We start from the raw sequence: 18,004 nt of genomic DNA on the forward strand, positions 1-18,004 counted from the left end.
AATTAGTTTATTTTCAGAAAAGCATATAATTAGATTCCTAATTAATCATGGCAATATGTTAGGGGTTTATTTCAATGTGATAAATTTAGCTTTTGTACAAATGGAAACTTGGAATTCCTTTATGATAGAGTGTATTATCTTACCTTCTGAAATCACTTAAATTGCAAGTTATTTATGCTCTTGGCTATTTTAAGAAAATATTGTCAGTTTTAGAATCTTAGTGTTAATGATATTTTCAGTCAAGCATTATTTCATTGCAATTTTGATTAACTTGTCATCATGTCATATATGGATATACCCCTTGGTTAGATATTGTTGTGTAAACTCGTCGATGTGAGCCATAGTGTGTTCTATTCCTTATGGTCAATCCTGGTTTACTGATAGTGTACCTTTCACTTGTTATTTGGTCAGGATTAGTTATGGCTGTCAATTTCACCATAGTGTTCTCATAGAGAGAGACCTTTCCTATTAGTGTCCTGTGAGAGAGAGTGGCTTTTGAGTGGAGGCCACGACCAAAGTGGATGGCAGGATAACCCCTCAAAAGTTAGTTAAGAAGTGATAACCTAATAATTGATTAGGGGGTGGGTAGCTAAAATATTAATTAAGATAATGCTACTTGCACATGGTTGAATGCTTGTATAGGCTCAGGATGTGGTGGGAAGGCTTGGAATGGAAAACCTACCACCTTGTCTTCGTGAAAGGATTGGTAGGGTCCGCATGATGCTTAGATGGGGCCGGGGGTTCTGGAGAAGTTACTAGGATAACCCAGGATGGGGGTCAAGACCTATGGAGGCCTACCTAGGGTAACCACCTTAAGCCATGCGATGACACTCTCTCCTTAGAGTCACTAGTGTTTATGAGCTGAGTCACATGAATGTTTGCGGATTCATGTAGTCTATTGTGCTTGTCTTATTTTTCTTTCTTGAGGGTCTTCTACTATCTTCCAACATGGTGGGGTGCTTCCCTTTCGGAATCACATGGTCGGGTGGTAGTGCCACTTCCCATCGGATGTTCTGGATTGTATCTTCAGGCAAGGAAAGGTTTCACTAGTGTTTTCTAGTTTGTGGTTCATGTACCAGCTCTTGTTCATGATCATTGTTTAGTTGAGAGCATGTGGTCATTGTATCAAACAATTATGTAACCTTGACATTGCAACCTTGTAATCCGTGGTATTATTGGAAACCATGTATTGATGGATATTGTAATATTTGATCATTGGAATGTATGTTAATTCAATTGGTTTAAATCTTATGTATAAATGAATTATGGATAAATAAATGCATTTTATTACTTTAATTCTTTCATTATTGAATTTAGATGTATGTGTAGGCTTTATCTTAAGTATTTAATTTTCTTAATTAGATGAACAATTGGATTAACCATGGTGTTAATATAATTTATGAAGTAATCTTCATTGGTAAACCTTAGGAAATCTGGTGTTAGACTTCCGTTGTGTTATTAAATGTGCTATTGTTATAATTAATACACTTAAATTTTAAAAAAATAAAAATAAAAATATTTCACCCTTTATTTGCCTAGTTGTGTTGTCTTCCTTAAGGGTTTCTGGCGGGGCATTACACTACATCCAATAAAATGGATTCTAAAACTCCATAAGTAACACTTCCTAAATCTTATCTATTGAGAGGTAATAATTATTCTTCTTGCAAGAAAAAAGGTTCAAAATCAACTTGACTTTGAAGATTTGTAAGACATAAGTTCTAGAAACATCAATAAATGTGACTAATATAGAGATAAGAGGAATTGGTATGATAAACCCAATTAGAAGGTTGTGAGTTACTAATAATATTTTTTTGTGTTTTAGATGAATCTTGTCTCCAAATTTACACATCCACAATTTCCAAAGAAATTTATAATTTCCACAAGACAATATATATTTCCAAAAATAAGAAATAAATTGAAAAACTATTTTATAAGTTTCAAATATTAGGATATTATTGCAAGTTTAATATAGTAAATTATATCCCTTTACAATTTCACACTCTATTTGGGAACTACTTAAGTGCATTTTTCCTAAATCATTATAACCCTATTTGAGCCCTATTCTACTCTAGAACTTAATCATTAATTTTACAGTTTAACTATTGTTAAATACGTAAACTAGGACTAGATATAACAAAGAAAAACCTAAAAATTTGTGTCTTTCTCTTGGGGATCCTATTTTGATGGGACCTAGGTTCCTAGATCACCAATCTTATCAAAATTCCCTAAAATTATCGTTAGTGCAAATGTTTGCTTTCATAATTTGAATTTTGGTCTTAATTTTTGTACTTGACTATTTTATTTCAACTTTTTTTTTAACTGAAAATACTTTGTTTTTATTAAGGGAAAATAGGTTTTGAGAGGACTAGAAACCCCGCACATCAGGTTTTCAAGGGACCCAAAATCCTATAATTTTGCCAGGATATAGAACCTACAAAGAAACTTTTGCCATAAAGATAAACAAATAAGATCAACAGACTAAAACAACAGATTTTGCTAGAACTAGCCAAAAGATAGCACAACAAAAAAAAGAAAAAAAAACCAGTGCCAAATCACCCGGCATAACAAACTAAAGCATTAGATGAAGTTGATAGACTCCCACAACCAAACATCAAGGATTTTCTAGGATCCCCTACCCATATTCTAAAAAAATAGGAAGCAAAAGGCTATCCCATCTCTTAACCAAAAATAGCTATAGTGTATGTTGGGCCCTCGAAAACTATTAGCATCTAGCTAGAAGCGATTGCATAAAAGAAGCATTAAAATTTGAATCGAGACATAGGGGTTTTAAAAGGCTCCCATAACATTCAAGAGATTGTGTTTTTGCATGACTCCCACAACTAGAGGGTATATCAAGGCCCCTGCAAACCACAATGGGTTTTGAGAAAGCTCCCGAAACCAACAACAAACTGAGTTTTGGGAAAATTCCCAAAACCCACAGGTTAAAGCCAACAGAGAAAAATGAGCTGAAAATAATCTCCCCACTGTTAGAGCACTTTTCCACCTTTGAAACCCTAGTCCTAATCCTACTCGTCATCGAAAATACCTTGTTAAGCGTATATGAAGAAAACCAATTATCATTCATAAAGATAACTACTAAGAGAAATCATTATCCAATCAAATTAAATCAACATGTTTATGATTTATGTCTATCATGTTATTTCACTAAACTTGCAAGACTTGTCCAAAAAAAATCGCATCATCACCTTTGTGTGAGACTTCATGAGAGCATTTAATTTCTAAAGTATAATCATTTCATTTTAACATTTTCATTACTGTTTAGTATTTTTCCTCCCTAGGAAAAGCTCGCTTTTGCATTGACTATAGTTTATGTGGAGTTTCAAACACTTACACAAATTTTTATTTATGCAATCCCCTAGATAGTAGAACCATTCTTTCTCATTTTCATTTGTGTAGATTTAAATCTGAAAACAAAAAGTGTTACATGAGTGCAAGGAAGATCATTATGGATAGTCCCATATTTTGAAAAGGTGAGAAACCATGGACTAGGGTGCTCAACATGTGTAACAATTTTTTTATGCTATGTTTTTGGGAGATAGGCCTACAAGGCCTTCTAAATGTATTTACTCTTCATTCTATCAATTTGAAGACCCCTTGAACTAGGGCATCCAATTTACCAATCTACCATTTTTAGATCCAAATTCCTCTTTGTGTCTTATATCTAGATTTGGCCTATGTCGGTTTTATGTTATGTATCTTATTATTGTTATTAAAAATCACCACTTTTCTATCATTTAATATAGTTAATTCACACACACTTCGCAATCTCAATTTCATTGCAATAAACTTGAATATACACCCAAGTGTTCATCTCTCCAATTAGGAACTTAGTTGAACATATTTTTTGATTTTAACGTAGTGATCTAATCTATTTGTATAATATTTTTTATTTAGATGCAATTATTTATAAAAAAAATATTATGTACTTGGATTGGTTAATTAACCATAACATTTCTACATCAAAATTCTTAATCAATTGGTTAATTAATGACAACATTTCCTATTACTATTTTATATTGCTTAATTGCCTAACTAATTACATATATGATAGTTTAGAGAAATGTTGTTTCTTTGAATGTTCCCTTGTGTATTTAATTAGTTGATTAAATTAATTTCATAATGAATACATTGCATGGATGTGATGTTTTCTTATCTATTCTTATGTGACTCCATCCCTATCATGAAATTCATGCTAGGTATAAAGACATTTTAAAATAAGAGGATGATAGAACTAGCACTTTTCTCAATGCTCTCCCTTATATAGATATAACCATTGATGGATCATGATTTTACATCTCCCAAAATTTCTCTACCCATGATAATATTTTAGAATAGGAGGATGATACCATTAACACTTTCCTTAATGACACTTTACCTTATATTCACTCCAATGATCTACCTTATAGAAATAAATAATTGATGTATCATACTTATCTCTCTCCAAAAACATTATCCTTCTTATGAGGATATTTTGATGCAAGAGGATGATATCAATTTCACTTGTCTCAATAATCTCCCTTCTAGAGATGAAGCATTAGTGAATAAAGATCCTATTCAATATCTAGTGAGCACAATTTATATTTCCCAACCTCAAAATACATGTTTTATTACTGTTAGAGGAATCTCAATTCCCCAACCAAAAAGGAAACCAATGGTTGTTGTCAAAGGTATTAAATACTCACCTATAGCTCCTAGTGACTACTTAAACTTTGAAAAACAACCCACTCAAAGTAGTAGACTTAATCAAAAAATTTCACAACAACCTCATTATCATGTAGTTATTCACACATATAACACTCATAACAATAAACATGACACAAATTTTCTTCATCCTTCTCAACCTTTTCTTCCTCTACCCCGTTATCTTTCACAACATTTCAGTGAGGAGTATGATCTTGTTGAGAAACTCGGTGCTACCCTAGCTAAGATCTCCCTTTGGTAATTGATTCAAATTTCACCTACATACCACAAGATGCTCCACTAAGCCTTGTAGAAGATAGTTGTCTCACCTTCTACAAGGACAAATAATGTAGCACCTATGTTTGATTGTATGCATGACACAATGTCAAATATTGTGTTCTTGCAACATGAATTTCCTTTTCTGAAAGTTCAAAATAAATAGGGAGCTACTCTCATCATTAACTCTACTACCTATAAGTTCACCCAATTTCCCAAAACATATCAACTTCATAAAAGAAGATCCAAATTGATAAAAGTTGAAATTCCATATATGAATTCATAATTCCACATAACATTCTATTGGAATTTCACCAAAATTACATTTTAAAAAAGTTCCAAAATTTATCAAAAACTAAGTGAATAGTGAAATCCACCTTTAAAGGAGTTTCAAAAAGTCATAAAATTCAAAGTTCAAAATTCACAAATTTAAAATTGTAATTTTGATAAATAATTATTTAAAAAATAGTTTAATAAAATTATATATAAATAATTACATGATTGTCACCTTCATTTATAGTCTTACAACTTATGTTTTCTAAATAAATTTCACCAGGCTCATATGACACATACTTATCGATAGCATTAAATTAACATATTATTGTATCTTTTTCTCTAGAAAAAGATAGGTTCAACTAGAATTCTCATTATGTCATTTTTAATACCCTTGCGAGAATTTGAAATCTCATCTAAATCCCTCCAAATAAAAGTTGTTGACCATCTCCTTCTCTGTTCCTACTTACCGGTTGACTGCCGCTTAGCAGTTTGTTGTTCATCTCAATCTATTACTGATTAGACTAAAATTAGATAACTTAGATGACATACCAAACATAAACAAACATGGTTGCCATCAATGACAACACAAATAACTGATCATAAAGCATCATATCACAATTATATCATGACCAACAGTCCATCAATATACTTATATTAACCTTTACCGGTATATCAAAGAAACATTTATTAATTTGTAAGTATAATAATTTATTTAAATATTAGAATTAGTTCTAATGTATAGCCATTAAAATAAACTTTTAATAAATCAAATTTAACATTAAAACAAATATTGATAACTTGAATTAAACTAAATCAAATTGAACCTTAATAACAAAGAAAATTGAACCTTAATAAAATTTTCATTCAATATTAAGGATTAGAGTTTAAATAACACTATTAAGTAATTAGGATTAGAATTCAACCAATTTTGGTTATGGTTCAATTTGATTTTGTGTTAGATCAAATGTTAAATTTCATTTATAGTTACAATTTAATTTGGTTTATTGTTATGGTTAAGATTTCATTTAAAATTAGAGTCAGGCCTGGTATTAATACATTAATCCTACCCTTTATTGGTTCTGGATCTGTGAAAAATCTATGGGTTTCAGGTCCCTTCAAAACTTGTTGTATGGGGTTTCTGGTTCCCTCAAAACCTGCTTATCCTAATAAAAAACACATTAATCCTACTTTAATAATGGTTACAATTGAATACACAACACTTTAGTCAATGGAAAACCAAAATATTATTATCAAATTTACAACATCTTGTATGTGTGGAAATCATTGGCTTAAGTAATGTATCAAACAAATCCATGGGACTAAGAATTTGTGAGTGTAAATCTTGTTAAATGCCATGAAACAAGTTCCCTAGCAAATAAAAAAAGAGTAAAACAAGATATGCACATAATTGAGGTTCTGGCCAATATCTTATGAGATCTCATTGCACCTTGAATAAAGGATTCACAAATATAGGATATGCTGCACAAAAATAAATAAATGCTAACAAACATACATAAATAGGACAAAAAATAGCTTGTAAATTTTAAACCATGTGGAGAAATTAGGCATAGTGGAAAAAACACAAGGATATGCACAAAATATGCATTGAGGTACACATGAGAAGAATCCCATATTGATTGTTAATGGATAACCTGAGAACTAAAAAAAGAGAAGGAATATCTTAATAATGCTTCATGTACTAGGATTAAAATATAAAATTAAGGATCTAACAAACAAACATTTAAGATTTCTCTAATTTTATCTATAATTAGCAATGTTGTTGTTATGCACCAAAAAAATAACAAAACATCAAAATTTCTCACATTATTACAATGGAATTCACCTATTTTATATAGACATTTTCCTAATAACCTAATGAGGAGTAAACTAACATACCCATATAGGTCTCCTAGCATTGTAATATAATAATTTATCCACTATAACTAAGTTAAGGAGTTTATGCCACATGTTGGAATCTACAACCATCAAACTATACTATATTATCATATCCCCACACACCATTTCATCCCTCAACATATTATGTTCATAAAATCATAATAGACCAAATAGTATGACCCTACAATCCATTACAAATATGATCTTGTAATGTGTAAAAGTTATACCTTTAAACCTCTATTATGTCAAAAATCAGTTGGGTTGTAAAATTGTAGTTTATAGGAAATTGATATACAAAATTGACAAACTAAATTCAAATTTGTAAATAACAAAAAGAAAGCAACTAGCCACTAGAGGATCTAATTTACAACTTGATATAACTTTAGAGGCTTGTACAAATCACCAAGATAAGGTTCTAGAAAATTCATCATCACAACTAGATTCAACTTGGAATCATATTTCCAACAATATATGACTCATATAAATCAAAGTTTGTAAGCCTAAGATATACCCATGTCGTAAAATTTGGCCATAAAAGAAAAGAAAGGGCTAAAAATAGCTCATGTTGCCTAGGAGACCACCACAAGGAACAAAGGTCTAAATTGACCCCCTAGTTTCTAATATAATTAGGAGCTAGTGTCTAGGGGCTAAAATAGAAAGCATAGTCATGTAGGGAACCGATTCCAACAAACAAGTGGTAGAGGGGAAAGTGAGAGAGACACTCAAGTGGTGAGTGACAAGTGATAGGTGCTAGGAGATATGCATGTGTAAATATTCTTGGGAAAATTCTTGAATAAATATTCCAAGGGAATATACCATGACAACATGGTGCAAGAGCACCCTTCAAAGGGCTCTCACCATTTGTTTTTTTTGTGTTCTTGCTTCTTTATGAACCCATTGTATATAAAATAAAGAGCCATGTGCTCATTTGTCCTAGGTAGGGTCCTGGTTGAGGTCTTAGGGTCATAAGTCAAGATTGAAATTTTCTTGAAAATTGAGGCTATGTGTGACTTTGAGGTGTTTACGGGTCCTTCATAGCATGGTAGTGTCCTTAGGTTGGCCCAATGTGGGTCTAGGAGTCAAGAAAAGCAACATTGGGAAAGTTGCTCAAAAGTTGCATAACAACTTTTAAAAGTTGTCAGGCAACTTTTCCACCATGAGGTCAAAATATTTAGGTTAGGGTGGAAAACCCTAGTATGGGAACATAGACCGAGGAGAGGGTAGTATAAGTATTTGAAAACCATAAATTAATGGGTTGGATGTCAGATGTTGTACGGCCCAAGCAAACTAACTAACTGTGACTGCAATTTTTGTTGCCAGTCGGCACAAACGGAGTAAAGAAAGATCATTAATGGATTGATTTTCATGAAAAACTATGTGGAGTGTCTTGTATGGTGTTTAGCTTTCATTTTGATCAATTAGATCAGGTTATGGTTTGTAAGTGAGGTGTGTTTGTAAATAGTTTGTAATTTGCATTCTCTCTGTCCAGTTTTGGACTGGTTTGAATAAATGGGCTCATAACTCCATTCCCCATTGTGGAATCACCATGAAACTAGGGGAATGAGAGTATAGACCCTATACTATAGTTAAATGCAAGAAGAGCCCTTGAAAATGCAAGGAGGCCATACAAAGAACCACTCCTAGGTGAGACTAGACAGTGCCCGGCTAGGAAGGGTCAAGTTGCAGAGGTCTTGGAGAGAAAGGTTGGTTAGAGGTGTTAGTGTAGGTTTTTATTTTCCTTATGTTAGGGGGTATTTATTTTTCCTACACATATTATTTAAGCTTTCTTAGGTTAATAGGAGTGGTTTATATCAGGACACATGGCGAAATACTTCAGCTACATGTATAACTCTCCACCTCACATGGGTTGTTGAGTTACACACCCTCTTTTGGCTTGTTGTGCCACCTCTCATAACCACTATTTTGTCATTTCCTAAATTGGTTATGGGGTAGTTGGGTTTCACACCCTCTTTTGGCTTGTTGTGCCACCTCTCATAACCACTATTTTATCATTTCCTAAGTGGGTTATGGGGTAGTTGGGTTTCACACCCTCTTTTGGCCTTATGTGCCAACTTTCTCAACTCCTTTTTTGTCTTCATGTAAGGAGGTTATGTCACATGTTTTTACATTTACCAAGAAGGTAAAAACTCCCACTTTTTATGGGGAATAGGAATTAATGCACCCCTTGGATGTATATGCTTATTTTTTCTATATAATAAGTACTATACTCTCACCTTCACTAGTGAAGCAGATGAAGTGATAGCTCGGTGAGAGTCTTCTCCAAATTATCTTATTTGTCTCTATTTCTCTCTCATGTCAAAATTATCTTCATTCATCTTCGATCATCTATTGCATGAGGAGTTGCATGTGATCTACAACTGACATCAGAGCTTGGCTCAGTTCTCACTTCTCGCAGAATCTCACATGGTATGAGAGCTTATTGTCTGGTATAGCTCATTGCTTTTTTTTAATTTATTTGAGGGATTTGAGAATTTTATATAGCTAATATTTTCCTTAAAAACTAAGTATGCTCTTCTCCTGCATTCTCGTGTGATCTGGAGAATCAGAACAGTTTAAAGGAAAATAACTTCTAGTTAAATCTGGTTTACATGTATGTGTTCTTGTAAGATCTGGGTGATTGTAGCATTGTGGTAATATTGGAAGCTTAATAAGAATTTCCAGAGTGTCCATAAGGCTTGACAAAGTCAAAAGTGACTTTTACTTCACCAAAATCAGAGTTTGGAGGACACAATAAAAATCAGAGTAAATTTATTTTACTGGAGCTATTTTTATTTTGGCTTTAGTATTCCAACTTCTAATCACTTTCACAAAAAATGATTTTTGGGGTTTCTTCCCAGCATCGACAAACATCTAGGTTTCAGATGGTATTTCTAGAAAATTAATAAATTTTGCAAAAATCAAGCTTGAATAGGGCCTAAGCCATTTTTCTATGAGGGAAATTCAGCAACCTTTCTTAAAAGTTGTACAACTTTTGCCTCGGGTGTTAGATTTTTGCAAACAAATACTTGATACAAAGATGGAAATGAGCACTCTCCATTATTGTAGGTCTAATTGAAATTTTTTGCCTTTTTCTATCAGATATTAAAGGTTCTATCAGCTACTTCATTTTCTCTTCAACTGGTCATATCTTTCTCCTCACAACTTTGTTTTTCAAAAACTAATAGTTGTTGGAAAGGTATCAAGATAAATTAAGCAATTATAAGGATAATTTGTTTCAGATATTGTCTCAAATTATTTGTAATTAAAATCTCTATTGGTTTCTTAAAAGAATTGTAATCTGATAAAAAGCCTTGTAAATGCACTAATTATAAAGTGTCAACCTTGTAATATTTGGGGGGGGTGATTTCTGAGACTAGTGAAAAGGGGGGTTGTGTCTTGTGCCTTCTTTCTTGCACTTTTCTTGATTCTTTGCAATCTTCTTTCTACTATCATGGATGCATCTATAGTTGCACTTTTAACACCATATAATTATTTTGAATCGAAATCTAAGATGATAATATATCTGAAAAGACATGGATATTATCGTGTTGCTATGGGACTTGAAATTGAACCTCAAGATGCTGCAGAAAAGATTAAATGGTTTAATAAATGTGATGAAGCTTTTGGTACTCTATGTATGTCAGTCTCTCCAGACCTTCTTTTTCACATTGAATCTGCCACTACACCAAATCTAGTGTGGACCACTTTGGAAAACCTCTTTGGTAAGCAAGATGAGCTAAGAGGTCATCAGTTAGAGAATGAACTCATAGGGTTGAATCCAACCAATTTTGATACTATACAAGACTTCTTCACTAAACTTATATCTGTAAGATTGCAGTTGGAATGTTGTGGAACTAAGAAAGATGATAAACAACTGATCTTGAGTATTCTTTCTAAGCTTGGTCCTAACTATTCAGTGTTTGTTTCTACATTCTATGCTACAAAATGTTCCGTAGGTACAACATTCAAAATTCCTTCTCTCGATGAATTTGCTGCAGAACTCACTAGGGAGCAAGACAAATTGGTTCAAATGGGTACAATAAAACTCTCTAAGTCACATGCCTTAGTTGTAAATCAAGGCACAAAAGAACAAAAAGGGTCTAGTAAGCAAGATAAGAAATAAAAGAACCAAGGAGAGAAGAAAAAAGATCAGAAATCTGCTACTTCAAAAGTAGATAATCAGACCTCTTCATCAAGAGGTGAATAACCTAAGAAGGAGATGGTCAAGTGTTCTTATTGTAAGAGGCTTGGTCATGATGAACATAAGTGTTTAAAGAAACAAATTGATCGCCTTTAAAATCTTCTTGAAAAGAATTATATCAAGGTGCCTGATTCAGTCAAAAAGAGTTCATTAGAAGGATCTTCTAAAGATACAGATAAGAGTAAAGGGAAAGGAAAGGGTAAGGCCCTAGTTGTTGTTGCTTCACAAACCAATTCTTGGATAGTTGACTTGGGTGCTTCGCACCACATGGCTTCTTCAAAAGATGATTTCACCTCTTTAGAGCCATGTTCTATGCCTTCCATACTAATGGGTGATGACACTCCTATTGAAGTGCATGGGAGAGGCTCTATTGATGTGGGTGAAGGAACATTTAAGGATGTCCTTTGTGTTCCATATTTATCAACTAATCTCCTATCTGTTTATCAGATCACTCACACTGGTTCTAGCAAGTGAGTTGAGTTCACACCAGATACAATGGTACTCAGTGAAATGCATAATGGGTCTACTATTGCTATGGGAAAAGTAGATCATCAATCCAGATTATATCAGTTTTCTCACTTTGTTCTTGACTCTCCTTCGATAGTTATACTCACTCATGCAGATGAGATTAGTTGTTTGTGGCATCAATGATTTGGCCACTTGAACTATTGTTACTTGCAACAACTCAGTAAATAGGACATGGTTTTAGGGTTGCCTTCTATTCGATTTTCTGATGGAGTTTGCCAGGGATGTATTCTTGGTAAGCATCCTAAGGAGAAGTATGATAAAGGCAAAGCATGGAGAGCTCCACAGCTATTGGAGTTGGTACATAGTGACTTGGCAGGACCATTTCCACAACCATCTTTCAGTAGGGCTAGATATGTCTTAACATTTATTGATGACTTTTCCAGATTTACATGGGTTTACTTTCTCAAACAAAAGTTTGAGCTATTTGAGAATTTTCTAGATTTCAAAGCTTTTGCAGAGAAACAATCTAGGAAGTTCATCAAGATTCTTTGTACAGATAATGGGGGTGAATATGTTAATAATCAATTTGAACAATTTTGTGCTTTAGAAGGTATCAACATGTAGCACACCGTTCCATACAGTCCTCAACAGAATGGTGTCATAGAACAGAAGAATAGGTCCTTGAAGGAGATGGAAAATTGTATGATTCACTCCAAGTCTTTGGCGCCTCAGTATTGGGTAGAGGCCATCAATTGTGCATGTTACATCCAGAACCGAGTTTCTCATAAAGCTGTGAAGGGGGTAACTCCTTTTCAAGCTTGGACTGGTCGGAAACCTACAGTTAAGCATTTTAGAGTGTTTGGTTCTCTTGCATGGGCCCACATTCCAGTAGAGAAACACAAGGCTATGGATCTGCAGAGCAAGCCTTGCATATTTGTTGGGTATCTAGATGATGTCAAAGGTTATAGACTTATCCATCCCTCTACACATGAGTTGTTCATTAAGAGGAGTGTTCGTTTTGAGGAGAGTTCTTCTATTTCTTCTCATACCACTTCTCCATCCACTATCACATTGGAGACATTGCATGATGATGAAAGTTCTTCTGAGGATCTTAATCCTCCAAATCTTGATGAGGAGTCATCTTCCTCCACTTTAGATGGTGACAGTGATGGTGAGGATTCACATTCTTTTCATAGTCATCCTTCAAAGGTTGATAATTCTCCCCTAGACTCTCTAGTTTCAATGCCTCTCTGGGCTCGACAAACTTTTGAGTCAGCAGGAGATTGGCTTGGTGAACCATTAGATTCTAGAAGAACTAGGTCACAATTTCAGCAAGCTCCACATCTCTTCATTTCTTTAGCTTCTGATTCACAGTATTTTCGAGAAGCTATAGGTGTTCTCGAATGGGATGCTACAATGCAAGAAGATTTTAATTCCTTGGAAAGGAATCACACATGGGATTTAGTTCCTCTTCCTAAGGGAAGGAAACTTGTTTGATGCAAGTGGATCTATCGAACAAAATTTGCAGCAGATGGGTTTTGATAAGTATAAGAATCGCTTGGTAGCAAAAGGCTTTTCCCAAGTTCTAGGGGTTGATTACTCTACGACTTTTGCTCTAGTTGCTAAGATGAATTCCATTTGGCTTGTCCTTGCTATTGCTGCAACCAATCATTGGGAAGTTCATCAGATGGATGTCAAGAGTGCATTTCTTCATGGTGACCTTCAGGAGGAAATCTACATGGAGCAGCCACAAGGGTTTGTTCAAGATCCTTCACTTGTCTGTCGACTTCGAAAGTCTCTCTATGGCCTCAAACAAGCTCCTCGGGCTTGGTATGCCAAGATGGACTCCTTCCTTCTGATAGTTGGTTTTACTCAATTCCATTCTAATCCGAATGTCTACATTCTGCACCAGGATGATACTCTCACATTTCTAGTTCTCTATGTTGATGACAGGGAGTCACTCATCCACCATCAAGGTAGTGAGAACTACTCTACATGATAGATTTCTGATGCCAGACTTGGGTCTTCTACATTACTTCTTGGGAATTGAGATTACGCAATCTTCTTTAGGCATCTTCCTTGGACAACCCAAGTATGCACTCAATATGCTCTCTAGATTTCGCATGGCTGATTGTAAGCCTGCACCTACTCCTTTTTTGTCTGGGGTCAAACTTGAGGCTAAGTTCTCTTCACCCTTGGTTGATAGCACTTTATATCGACAAATTGTTGGGAGCCTCATCTACTTGACTCATACGAGACTTGACATTTCATATGCGGTGGGCATGGTCTCTAGATTCATGTAGGAGCCACATGAGTTGCATTGGAAAGAAGCTAAGAAGATTCTCCACTACATTCAGGGTACTCACAATTATGGAATTCAGTATGCAGTAGGCATGGATATTTACTTGGTGGGATATATGGATTCAGATTGGGCGGGTGATTCTCAAGATCACAAATCCACTTCAGGGTATTGCTTCTCACTTGGTTCTGATCCAGTTTGTTGGTCGAGTAAGAAGCAGTCTACAATAGCTCTTTCATCAATAGAGGCTGAGTATCGAGGGGCTGTTAATGCCACCACTAAGGCTATTTGGCTTTAGAATATTCTCATTGAGTTTGGTATTCCAGTTAGTAAGCCTACTATCATCTTTTGTGATAATCAAAGTGCTATACAGATCTCAAGAAAACTAGTTCATCACCAGAGGATGAAACACATTGAGGTACATATGCACTATATTCAGGAGCTCATTCAGGAAGGCATCATTGATCTTAAGTATTGTTCTACAATGGAGCAAACTGCAGACATCTTCACCAAACCCTTCACCAAAAGAAAGTTCCTTCATTTGCGATCACTGCTTGGGATACGACAGGTGTCTACTTCAGGAGGGACTTCTTAGTCCTTCTTTCTTTCTTTCTTTCTTTCCTTATTTAGGGGGGGTGGATATTCCTCTTACGGGGGGCTTCTTCTTTTGGGGGGGCTATCTATGTACATGGGTACCTAACATGGTTACATTCACCAGGACCCATATTTTCACCCACCTAAGCTACGCTTAAGGGGGGGTGTTAGTGTAGGTTTTTTATTTTCCTTATGTTAGGGGGTATTTATTTTTCCTACACATATATTATTTAAGCTTTCCTAGGGTAATAGGAATGGTTTATATGAGGACACATGGAAAAATACTTTAGCTACATGTGTAACTCTCGACCTCACATGGGTAGTTGACTTACACACCCTCTTTTGGCTTGTTGTGCCACCTCTCATAACCACTATTTTGTCATTTCCTAAGTGGGTTATGGGGTAGTTGGGTTTCACACCCTATTTTGGCTTGTTGTGCCACCTCTCATAACCACTATTTTGTCATTTCCTAAGTGGGTTATGGGGTAGTTGGGTTTCACACCCTCTTTTGGCCTTATGTGCCAACTTTCTCAACTCCTTTTTTGTCTTCATGTAAGGAGGTTATGCCACATGTTTTGGCATTTACCAAGAAGGTAAAACCTCCCACTTTTTATGGGGAATAGGACTTAATGCACCCCTTGGATGTATATGCTTATATTTTTCTATATAATACGCACTATACTCTCACCTTCACTAGTGAAGCAGATGAAGTGATAGCTCAATGAGAGTCTTCTCCAAATTCTCTTATTTGTCTCTATTTCTCTCTCATGTGAAAATTATCTTCATTCAGCTATTTTGATCTCCGATCATTTGTTGCATGTGATCTACAACTGACATCAGATCTTGGCTCAGTTCTCGCTTCTCGTAGAATCTCACAAGAGGAGAGTGCACCATTTGGAGGAGGTGTAGAGGAGTGTGTGAAGCACCACTAGTGTGAAGGAGGAGCCTCCACCATTCTAGACAAGGTGACTAAAACACAAAACATACACTATGACCCAGGCAAACCATAAAAACCCTCACAAAACACTTAAAAACCTCAAAATTCACCCAAGGCACAGTACAACCACTTGGAGGCCCAAAACTAGAGAAATCCTTGAGCCCTTCCTGAATGAATGGTAGTCCATTTTGGGTGTTTCGGTAGTTTGTGCATCGTCTGCAAGAGAGAGCCTAAAAAGCCTGGATTGGAGGCCTAATAGGGGCTTTTCCTTGTAGCCCTATTTTGTGGGAAATGAGAAAAACTGTGGAATCGCTAGGAGGGATGAAGGTTGTAACTTCTTAGGGGCACATGGACGGATATAAGGGGTAGGACAAACCAAGCTCTTATTAGCCATAGTAAGGGGTTTTAAGTCTCATGAGTAGGTGAGACCTTAAGAGCAACATTGCAACTCATTGGTGGGTGGATTGAGCAAGGTCAGGGGATTCCTCAACCAAGGGAAGTCCTAGAGACCCTAGGGTATGAAGAGAACACCAGGTGATCCAAGGGAAGGATCCAAGAGCATAGACTAGGCTAGTCTATCCCAAACCCCATCCCATCAGATTGGTATCAAAGAAAGTGAAAGGTTTGGTGGACCATGTATGTCTCTGTATTCTAGTGAATCAATAGGGGAAAGCACAATGGTCACTAATGCAAAGCTGGCTAGGGAGGTAGAAGAACTGAAGGAGAAGAATAGACTCCTTGAAGAAGCTATGAGTGAGATAAGGGATAAACTATAGGAAGTGGTAGATCAGAGGACACAGGGACCTTGGGGAGAAGACACCAAGGATAAAGGAAAGAAAACCATAGACATAGATGACATTATACCTAAACCAGATCCCTTGTTTAATGAAGAACCTTTTGTGAAGGCTATTAAGGCTTTGAACACCAAATCTTTTGAAGGATTGCAACATTTCAGTGGAAGGATGGACATTGACACTGTCATGGAATGGATTGAGGGCATGGAAAATGACTTTGAGTGTGAAGGAGTGACAGAGGCTCAAACGATTGCCAAATCAAGATTAAGGGGAGCAGTTTTGACATGGTGGAAGTACCTACAAGAAGAGAGAGTTAGCATGGGAAGTTACCTATTGCCAATTGGAAGGCCATCGAGAGTAAGATCAAAGAGAACTACTTACTAGAAAATTATGAAGTCCAACTTCATAAGAAGAGATAGGGTTTGAAGCAAAAATACCTTGATGTGACCTCCTACATCGAAGAATTTGAAAAGCTATGTCTTAGGTCCAAGATCCAAGAAGATGAATCTATCGAGGTGGCTAGGTATCTAAGTGGCCTAAAGTGGAACATTCAAGAGGAGATAAGCCTATGGACTCCTACTACTATTCAAAAATATCATCAACTTTCTGTCAAGGTAAAAGAGAGGAACAAAATGAAAGGAGACTCCAATGCCAGGGGTGGAGGCAGAGGTAGAGAACAAATGAATCACCGAGGTGGTGACCAAAGCAAGGCAAATGAGCAGAGGAACCAAGGAGAAGCCAAGTTGACTGAACATGGTAGTGAAACCAATCCCAGAGGGGGCCATTCTAGAGGAAGAGGTGCACAAGGTGCTCCAAGTAGGTTTGGAGGTACCGGTAGGGGTAACTCCTACTTTGTAACTATGAAGTGTTATAATTATGGTCAATTGGGACATCCGACATATAGATGCCCTGACAGGCCTACATTATCAAATAGTGGAAAGAGGGTTGCTTATGCACATGAAGACTCTTCAAGTAGTAAGACACCTGAGGTGGACCATATTGAATCAGAGATTGGAGAAAATCTGATTTTCAAAAGGGTCTTGATAAGACAGCCAGTCAAGAATGAACCTAAGCATAGGAGAGCATTGTTTGGGGTGAGATGCAAGATCCTTGGTAAAGTTTGCAAGGTGATAGTTGATTTAGGGTCAACTGATAACATAATAACAGAGGAGGCAACCAAGAAGTTGAAACTTACAAGGATACCCCACACTAACCCATATAAGTTGACATGGTTTAACCATGAGTAGAGTGTGCTTGTCAATAAACAGACTTGGGTAGAGTTTTCTATTGGAGGATACAAGGATAAGATCCTTTGTGATGTGTTACCTATGGATGCATGTCACCTATTACTAGGTAGACCCTAGCAATTTGATAGGAAGGTGATCTATGATGGAGAGGAGAACTCCATTTCCTTTAAGAAGGACGGCAAGACCTTTAAGATTCAGTCTTTGACCGAGAATGAAGAGGGAACTTCAAGAACACCTAGTGTCTTATTGGCTACTGGTAAAGAGTTCTTACACCTGCTACATGAGGAGGAGATAGTGAAGTGTGCCAGCTTTGTG

This window comes from Cryptomeria japonica, chromosome 8 (genome assembly GCF_030272615.1).
Source record: "Cryptomeria japonica chromosome 8, Sugi_1.0, whole genome shotgun sequence".
Taxonomy (NCBI): Eukaryota; Viridiplantae; Streptophyta; class Pinopsida; order Cupressales; family Cupressaceae; genus Cryptomeria; species Cryptomeria japonica.